Here is a 10279-nt window from a genome sequence, read left to right on the forward strand (position 1 = left end):
CTACAGGCTCTGCATCTCCATCCCAACTCTGTCCTGCTCCTGGCAATCTTTGCTTATTATTGTGAAGCACATGTTGGGGTGCAGCCCTCAGTGGCCTTGCTGCGCCACTACTTCTACCTCCGGACCTCTCGTGGGACCGCTTCCGCGTGCGCGAGATTTGTCGCGTCCGGCGGCGCCATTGCCATCTCGAACTCTGGGAAGAGGATTGAGGGCTTCAGGAGCAAGTGGATCTTGGTGGATGCTGGGCGCATCCACCCTCGGCTGATCCTGCCCACGGAGGAGCCCACGAGCTCCAGCGACTGGAGTTGAGTAGAGCTCGCGGATCCCCGCGCGAAGATGGTGTTGGAGAAGAAGGACGCGAATCTGAGGCTGACCGACATGGCGGCGGCGAAGCTGACCGGCGCGTCACTGCTGAGGGAGCTCCTGGAGCACCGGCTGGCTCCGCTTCGGCAGTACTCGCTTCCAATGTGGAGGCTCCGTCCGAACCCCGCGGCCTTGACCGACGGAGACCTGGCTGCGGTTCTCCAATCTCTGGTCGGGGGCAATGTGGCGAGGCTGGAGGGCGCTCCTACGCCCTTGTTCCTCCGCAACGACTGGGAGCGGGTGGTGAAGTCCATGCCCGTCTTCAACGGGGATGGGCCAGTGCCCCTGGAAGCTCCCGAGGAACCGGTGGACGTGCCCTCCGGTGACTCCAGCGAAGAGGAAGAGGGAGGGGAGCGCGGAAGAGGGCCTGACTCTGAGGCGACTGACGGAGAGTTGAGGGCTCCCCTCCCCCGTCGCAGGTCCCGCGTTCTCCGCCTCTCTCCGAATGATGACGACGAGGATGACGACGAGCAGGACGGCGGGGGCTCGCCCCCGATCCCGAAGAAGGACAGGACCGGGCTGATCTCCCGCGGGTCTCCCCCGGCCCCGGGGCGAACCGCAGCCGCACCTTCCGCCTCCAAGCTTCCCGAGGTTGACCCTTCCGGCCGGCTTTCAGGCTTCAAATTTGGCCGGAGGCCGCTTGAGCTCGCTGGTGACGTCCCGTAAGCATTCGATTCTTGTCTTTATCTCTTGCTCTGCTTCTGAGGCTTGACGTCCGCATCTTTGGATAGGTTGGCGCCCGCAGCAAAGAAGCCGAAGGGGGCTCCCGAGGTTCCATCCGTGGCGGCGCTTCTGCCCGCGAAGGAAGGTGACCGCGACGCACAGGCTTCTCCTGCCCGGTCGTCCTCGCGAGGTTTGGCTGAGCCGGCTGGGGCGAGCTCATCCCCCACGGCCCAAGTGGCTCCCGAGGTGCTCTGGCCTGCCGCCGCCACTACAGCTGTCGGGGCGCGACACACTCCACCTCAGGATGCTGCGGCTGTGCTGCCGCCTTCTCCTCCTACTCCACTGGCCGCTGTCTCTCCGACTCCTTCTGCCGTTCTGGATTGTGCTATTGCTGAGCTGGACCGACTGCTTAAATTAAGCAACAGAGAGCTTAAATTAATTTTGCAAAATACTATTAATAGATCTAGGAAGAATTGGTCTAATAAACATGATGATGCATTATCGGCTTATAGAACTGCTTATAAGAACCCTATGGGTATGTCTCCGTATAAAATGGTTTACGGAAAAGCATGTCACTTACCTCTTGAACTAGAACATAAGGCATATTGGGCTATTAAAGAGCTCAACTATGGTTTCAAACTTGCCGGTGAGAAGAGGTTATTTGACATTAGCTCACTTGATGAATGGAGAACCCAAGCCTATGAGAATGCCAAGTTGTTTAAAGAAAAAGTTAAGAGATGGCATGACAAAAGGATACAAAAGCATGAGTTTAACATAGGTGATCATGTTTTGTTATACAACTCTCTTTTAAGATTTTTTGCAGGAAAGCTTCTCTTTAAATGGGAAGGCCCTTACATTATCGAGGAGGTCTATCGTTCCGGTGCCATAAAAATCAACAACGCTGAAGGCACAAATCCGAAGGTGGTAAACGGTCAAAGAATCAAACATTATATCTCAGGTACTACCATAAATGTTGAGACCAATATAATTAATACCATAACACCAGAGGAGTACATAAGGGACACTTTTCAGAACGTTTCACACTCCGAAAAGGAATAGGTATGTGGTACGGTAAGTAATCCGACTCCAAAACGTTTCCAATGATAATTTTACTCCATTTTGGAATATTTAAAAATTTAGGAAAATTAAAAGTTTTCCGAAAGAGATACGAGGCGTCCACAAGGGTGGAGGGCGCGCCCTACCCCCTGGGCACGCCCCCGTCCTTGTGGCCACCTCGTGTGCCCTCTGGACTCCATTTTCTTGCACGATACTTCTTTTGGTCGGAAAAAATTCATTATATAATCTACCGAAGGTCTTGACCACCGTACCATGACAATATCTCTTGTTTTTGTTTCGAGCTATTTTCTGCCAGATTTTTCAAGGCCAAGCATCATGTCGTCCTCCTCCTCCAACAATGCGGGCGACGATGCTTGGCTAATGAAGATAGCTATGAAGAGAGAAGAACTTGGGAAAACCAATGTGGGAGATAAGATCAAGAAAGCCACAGAAGATCAAGTCCCGGCAGCCGAAGAAGAAGACATCCTTCAACCATACTACAATCATCTTACCCTACTGAAATTTAAGCTTTCAAGATCATTGAAATAGTTCGTGTGCAAAATAAATATCTCACTCATGAAAATATTCTGTTGCAAGAGCATATCACCACACTCAAGCGCATTATTCGAAAATTAGAGAATCTCCTACGCTCAACGTGTGACACAACTACATCAACAACTCCATCATCACCACCTCCGAAGAAAGAGACATAAATCCATGGGTATGGGCACTCCCCTTGGCAATTGCCAACCTTGGGGGAGGTGCCCCGGTATTGTATCACCATCACATCTTTATATTTATCGTTTTTCTCAGTTCGATCCTTTTGGTTATATCTTGATCTAGTAGAATAAAGTTTTAGTATGATCTAGCTTTGAGATTTGCTTTATGTTCCCTCTATGTAATCGAGTCCGTGAGTTATATATAATAAAGAGTAGTTTTGAGTTGAGAGCTTTGCTTTCTTGCTATGATCTTGAGGGAATTAAATAAAATAAAGAATAAAAAGAAATAAAAAGATCATATATTGATCTTATGGAGAGTAATGACTTCACATATAAAGAGTATGGTGAATAAAATTTCTTGAGAGTTGACAAACATAGTTTTGGTCATTGTTGCAATTAATAGGAAGTAATAAAGAAAGAGAGGCTTCACATATAAATATACTATCTTGGACATCTTTTGTAATTGTGAGCACTCATTAAAATACGACATGCTAAAAGGTTGACGTTGGACAAACAAGACAACATAATGGGTGATGTTTTCTTATATCCGAATAGAAGTTATATTGTCATGGATCGTCCAACATGTTGAGTTTGCCTTTCCCTCTCATGCTAGCCAAATTCTTTGCACTAAGTGGAGATACTACTTGTGCTTCCAAACACCCTTAAACCAGTTTTGCCATGAGAGTCCACCATACCTACATATGGATTAAGTAAGATCCTTCAAGTAAGTTGTCATCGGTGCAAGCATTGCTCTCTAAATATGTATGATCTATTAGTGTGAAGAAAATAAGCTTTATACGAACTTGTGATATAGAAGAAATAAAAGCGACAGACTGCATAATAAAGGTCTTTATCACAAGCGGCAATATAAAGTGACGCTCTTTTGCATTAAGATTTTTTGCATCCAAACATAAAAGTGCATGACAACCTCTGCTTCCCTCTGCGAAGGGCCTATCTTTTACCTTTATCTTCCACCCTTATACAAGAGTCAGGGTGATCATCACCTTTCCTTTTTTAACTTTTTCCTTTGGCAAGCACTATGTGTTGGAGAGATCTAGATATATATCCACTCGGATGTAGGCCATCATAAAGTATTATTATTGACATTACCATTGAGGTAAAAGGTTGGGAGGGGAAACTATAAGCCCCTATCTTTCTCTATGCCCGATTGAAAATTTGCACCCATAAGTATCGCGTGAGTGTTAGCAATTGTGAAAGACTAAATGATAGTTGAGTATGTGGACTTGCTGAAAAGCTCTTATATTGAATCTTTTCGAGTTATGATAAGTTGCAATTGCTTCAGTGACTGAGATCATAGTTTGTTACTTTTCAATGAAGTTTTTGATTCACACTTTACCTTGTGAATGAATTGTTACTTTAGCATAAGGAATTATATGGCATTATATGTTGTTGTTCTAAAGATGATCATGATGCCCTCATGTCCATATTTTATTTTATCGACACCTATATCTCTAAACACGTGGACATATTTTTCGATATCGACTTTCGCTTGAGGACAAGCGAGGTCTAAGCTTGGGGGAGTTGATACGTCCATTCTGCATCATGCTTTTATATTGATATCTATTGCATTATGGGTTGTTATTACACATTACATCACAATACTTATGCCTTTTCACTCTTATTTTATAAGGTTTACATGAAGAGGGAGAATGTCGGCAGCTGGAATTCTTGACTGGATAAGGAGCAAATATTAGAGACCTATTCTACACAACCCCAAAAGTCCTGAAACTTCACGGAGAATATTTTTGGAATATATAAAAAATATTGGGCGAAGAAAGCACCAGAGGAGGGCCACCAGCCAGCCACAAGGGTGGAGGGCGCGCCACCCGTCCTTGTGGGCCCCCTGGCAGGCCCCAACGCCCATCTTCCGCTATATGGTGTGTTTTGACCTGGAAAAAAATCAGAAGGAAGCTTTTGGGACGAAGTGCCGCTGTCTCGAGGTGGAACTTGGGTAGAACCAGTCTAGGGCTCCGGCGGAGCTGTTCTGCCGGGTAAACTTCCCTCCGGGAGGGGGAAATCGAAGCCATCGTCATCACCAACGATCCTCCCATCGAGAGTGGGTTAATCTACTTCAACATCTTCACTAGAACCATCTCCTCTCAAACCCTAGTTCACCTCTTGTATCCGAACTCTGTCTCAAAACCTCATATTGGTACCTGTGGGTTGCTAGTAGTGTTGATTACTCCTTGTAGTTGATGCTGGTTGGTTTATTCGGTAGAAGATTATATTTTCAGATCCTTAATGATAATTAATACTCCTTTGATCTTGATCATGAATATGCTTTGTGAGTAGTTACGTTTGTTCATGAGGACATGGGAGAAGTCTTGTTATAAGTAATCATGTGAATTTGGTATTCGTCCGATATTTTGGTGAGATGTATCACTTGTGCGCGTCAGTCCTAAATAAACGGTTTTTAACCCCTTTCTGCGACGGCATTTGGAACCGTCTCCAAGTGAGTGTGGGTGATAGGGGGTCCTTCCCACACGACCCAGAAACCGTCGGGGATAGGGAGCTTTGATGCATACAGTTGTCCCTATATAACCGTTTTTGATATCTCGAATATCCCAGACGCTTCATCCATGCTACTCATTTGTGCTCACATTGCCATCGCAGTTGGAGTTTTGTGGTTCTACCTAAAACCAGGCAGATTCCAGGCACGGGAGTTTTCCAGGCAGATTCTATGCACAGGAGTTTTACGATGCCTGTCACATCACAAATAGTTCATGATTATAAACCGTGTACGATAGGTAGATAATCACACACATTTAGTTTTCCCGCACCATATGTGATAGTGTCTGACATCACACACGCTTTGCAAACGGCAACTGTGTGCATGCTTGCACATGTTTCCTCTCTGTGAACCATCTCGGATTATGGTGTATATCACAAACGTTTGTGTTCTACCAACCGTGTGTGTCGTAATGACTTGCACAAAGTAATTTCACCCTAATTTAATTGCTGCTATTTGAAATTGTACCTAATTTAAACTTGAAAGTAGGCTATAGCTTTATTCGTATCCATCAGGTTCAAACAACCAATGCATTATTTGATTCATGGGTACATATGTTTAAGAATTACAGAAGCACCAAATAAAGAATGATGTACCAGGGTTCTGTACTTGTACTATTACATATGGTAAAGAAAGAGGCGACAGACATTCCAGTTGTTGAACAAGGTGAAGTGGAATGGCCCTATTGTGCTCTCCTGGATGCAAAAGGCATGCAGGACTCTAGTCCAACCCCTTGTGATGGACGACCGCCAATCATGTAGTTTGAGAGGTAATCTTGAGTAAACTGCTTCAGGATCCACTTCAAAAGAAAAAAGATTCAGATATTGTCATCTAACACAACTCATTACGGGCAGTAAAAAGAAGGCTACAGGGTTCTTACTTACCATCCTGCAGTTCACTGTTGTCTTGCATAAAGTGTAAACAAATAGTTCGATTGGCATCTTTTGACCCATTTGAATAACAATCTTTATCAGTTTCCTCACTTGATGTTGGTTCATGAATATCTCATTGCCCCATATGCAGAAAGGGTCGAAGTGTGGATCTTTGGCAATGATATATGTACCTAAAAGCACCAAGTTAATATTAGAAGCTAAACAACAATTGAAAAATGATGTAGTACAACACTCCATCCATCCCATTATATAAGATTTTATTACATGTATATCTAGACATCATCAGAACATTAAGGTAACACTCTTCCTTGTTGCTATGTAGCTTGGGATTCCATATTTAGTCATTCAGTACAATGCATGTTGCTAAACAACAATTGAAAAACAAAAAAGGCATGTTAACTGCAATATCCTTAACAGCAACAAAATAGGTTGATATATATATACTCCGGCAATTTTTGGCCTTTTCTAGTCGATCCCCTAAACTTAAGGTTGTAAACTTCAATTTGATCAAGTTCAAAGTAGGTTGAACCGAAAGTAGCATGCATTCAAACATAAACATAGATAGTTTTGCATAACCAAACATAAAACATAAATTTAAACTAAGCTAAACTACTTTCGGTCAAAGTAGAGGTCGAGCCAATCCTTCCTCGTCATGTATGGTGTGCCGCGAGCCGGGTCTGGGCCAGTACCATCGTTGGGGTCATTGGGCAAGGAACTCCTCCACTCGTCGACTTCGATCTCCTCGTCCTCGGGTCCCACCTCGACGCCCTCCGTGTCGCTGTCACCGCCGCCTTGGACCTCGTCATCAGAGGAGAGTGCGATAACCTCGCCGCCCTCCACGCCACTGTCCTCGCCGCCTTCGACCTTTTCATCGGAGGAAAAAGTGATAACTTTGCCTCCCTCCGCGCCGGCAAAGATCGCCTGCTCCGCCTCCATGACCTCCGGGTGCTGCCGGCGAAGCTCTTGCATGTAGGCCTCATCGGCGGCCTCGCGGTCCTCCCACGCAATAGCCAAGCTCACCACCCCTGGCTCCGGCGGAACGAGGTGGACCAGACGTGTGCCGAAGGGGAAACTGAGCCTAGCCGCCACGCCGTGGTAGTGGACCTGCCAGCGGTCGTACTCCATGGCCGCGAGCTCGGCCGTGTGGAAGCTACCGAGCCACCGGCAGGTGTGGGTCTCTTCATCTGTAATATCGGCGACCCACGTCCCCCACCATCGCTGATGGACCCCGAGGTAGGACTTCCTCGGCTACCGGGTCCAGGGGAGGACGAGAGTAAGTCCTTGAACCGGCGTAGGGGCATGGCGGCGTCCGGATCAGGGGACCAGCGATGGCGGATCGGGCCCGTGGAGGTCGACGGGGACACCTCGGGCAAAAAGGCCGTGATAAACCTCTTTTTGGCCATTGGCTACTCGATCTCCCCGACACACAGGCAAAGGTTGAGGATGGAGGCGCCGGCGATGGCGCGACCTACCAATGGTTTCGAGGGTTGTGTGTGTCTGTGTGAGCGGAGGTTGTGTTTGAGGAAATACTGTGGCAACTGAAAATTTTACTAGGCGGGAGTAACAAGGCGGGGCTACTGAAAATTTGGATGAAGGGCGAGCAGATATTTTTGATATTGCGAGGGATGCAGAGCGGGAGTAACAGACATCGCACACGGTCTGCACATACTAATCGTGTGCTATCAAACATTAAAACCTTCCAGGCGGTAGATATTTTCGAGATTGCGAGGGATGCAGAGGCGGGAGTTTTGGGGGAGCGAGCTAGTGTGATTATAATAGAGTAATCCTAATCCAACTAGGACTAGTCATGTAAACTGCCCCTTCAACATATATAAGGAGGGGCAGGGCTCCCCAAAGGGGAGAGAGAAAAATAATCTTAAGGCTAGACACAATTAGGAGAGCCGGTTTACTGGCGACTCCCTCATGATCATAATGAGACCTAGCCTCAAACAGCATGTAGGGCTATTACCGGATGATGTTTCCCGGGGCCCGAAGCTGTCTAAATCCTTGTCTTGTGTTGCATCTTTCGATTCCGCTCAACCCCTCTCAAGCTACTACAAAGATGTGTTGGCCTCACGACTAAGTCCTCACACTAGAACATCTGCCGTGACAATTCCACGACAGTTGGCACCCATCGTGGGGCTTGCACACGATGGTGTTGAGTTTTTGAAGGGCGCTATTTTAGAGATCGAGAAGTTCCGCCCAGCTCATGGAAAAGTTTCGGCCGGCTCGCAAGAGAGTTCCGAACGGTTCGAGAAAAGTTCCATCAGGCTCATCAAAAGGTTCCGCCGGCTCGTCGGAAGGTTCTAGCCGGATTATTGAAAAGTTCCGACCACTTCGACACAAGGTTCCGTCTGAATGACCAAAAAGTTTCGATCGCCTTGACAAAAAGTTCTGTCCGAATCGCCAAAGGGTTCCAGCCGAATCGCCGAAAGGTTCCGTCCGAGTCGATATGCAGTTCTGACTGTCGGATTTCGGGTTCCGACAGACCCTTGAGGTTCGAATACTGGGGTGCGCGCGGAGATTTCGCCTCCTACCTACCTGCACCCCTCCGCCATGCTAGGATCTAAACTAAGGTAAGAACAACACAAGAGACATAGGGTTTATACTGGTTCGGGCCACCGTTGTGGTGTAATACCCTACTCCAGTGTGTGGTGTGGTGGATTGTCTCTTGGGCTGATGATGATGAACAATACAAGGAAGAACAGCCTCGCGAGGGTCTGTTCTTGGCTGAGGCGATGAACTGCTGGGAGGAGTTCAGCCACCTCTCTCTCTCTCTCTGCTTTCCTCCGACCGACCCCCTTGCTGTGTGGGTGGCTGGTCCTATTTATAGAGGCCCTGGTCCTCTTCCCAAATATTGAGAGGGAAGGGAGCCAACAATGGCGGGCTAATTTGAAGGGGGATAGCAAGTATCAGCTATCCTGACAAAAGTAGTCTTCGCCTTCGCAAAGCTCTGGTGATGACGCCGTCTTGGGCTCCACGGTGACCTCCGTCTTGTAGTCCTCCTGGTCTTGGTCTCGTTGCACTGAAATGGCAACCTTTGCCTGATGCCTCGGTACTCCGCGGCTGCGCTTGCCCCCTTTGCACCAAAGAGGAAAGGAGGATGCTGCGCGGGCTGGCACCCGCCTGGCGCCCTGAGTTGTCATGTCTTGCGTCATGGGCACCTCGTGAGGTACCCCGCCTTGATCTCTCTGCCTCCCCGTGAGCCATCCTGACGAGGCCGTGCCTGAGGAAGCTTCGCGTCGTCCGCCCCGCGAGGCTTGGCCCCTCGCGAGGGTCTTGGGTTTGTGTTGGTGAAGATGGGCCATGCTGGGCCCCCCTTTGAGCCACGCCGCAGGCCGCAGGCAGGCAAGTCTGGGGACCCCCGTTCCCAGAACGCCGACACTGACCTAGATTATGAAATATTCTGGTCAGATTGTCAAAAGGTTCCAGTTCAAATGGTTCCGGATTATCAAAGGTTCCAGATAATCAAAAAAGTTTCGGTTCCAGAAGTTCTGGCTCAAAAAAGTTTCGGCCAGATTATCAAGAGGTTTCGGTTCAAAAGTTCCGGATTATCAAAAGTTCCGGCCGGATTATCAAGAGGATCTTGTTCAAAAGTTCCGGATTATCAAAAGTTCCGGCCGGGTTATCAAGAGGTCCTGGTTCAAAAGTTTCGGAGTATCAAAAGTTCCGGCCGGGTTATCAAGAGGTTCTGGTTCAAAAAAATCCGAATTATCAAAAAGTTCCGTCCGGACTATAAAAAAGTTCCGGTTCAAAAGCTCAGGGTCATCTATTGTTACTCACAGTAGTGATTTGCCCATCCACGCCATTGTAGGGTCTTCATATATGAGTTGATTTATGGACCACACAAAGATCATCTGGCATTCTGGTGATATCCATCTAAATTTATTATATTAAGCACATATTGTTTTTATCAAGAGCAGTTTATCTTTGCATTAGTCTGCAATATTCTTTATGCAGGACAATTATTCATGGCAAGAATGATCGTTATGTCATGGATATAAAGCTTGCGCCAATATTATAAAAGCGCCAGCATCCAACCATACCGCATTTTT

Source organism: Triticum urartu, chromosome 4 (genome assembly GCF_003073215.2).
Source record: "Triticum urartu cultivar G1812 chromosome 4, Tu2.1, whole genome shotgun sequence".
Lineage (NCBI taxonomy): Eukaryota > Viridiplantae > Streptophyta > Magnoliopsida > Poales > Poaceae > Triticum > Triticum urartu.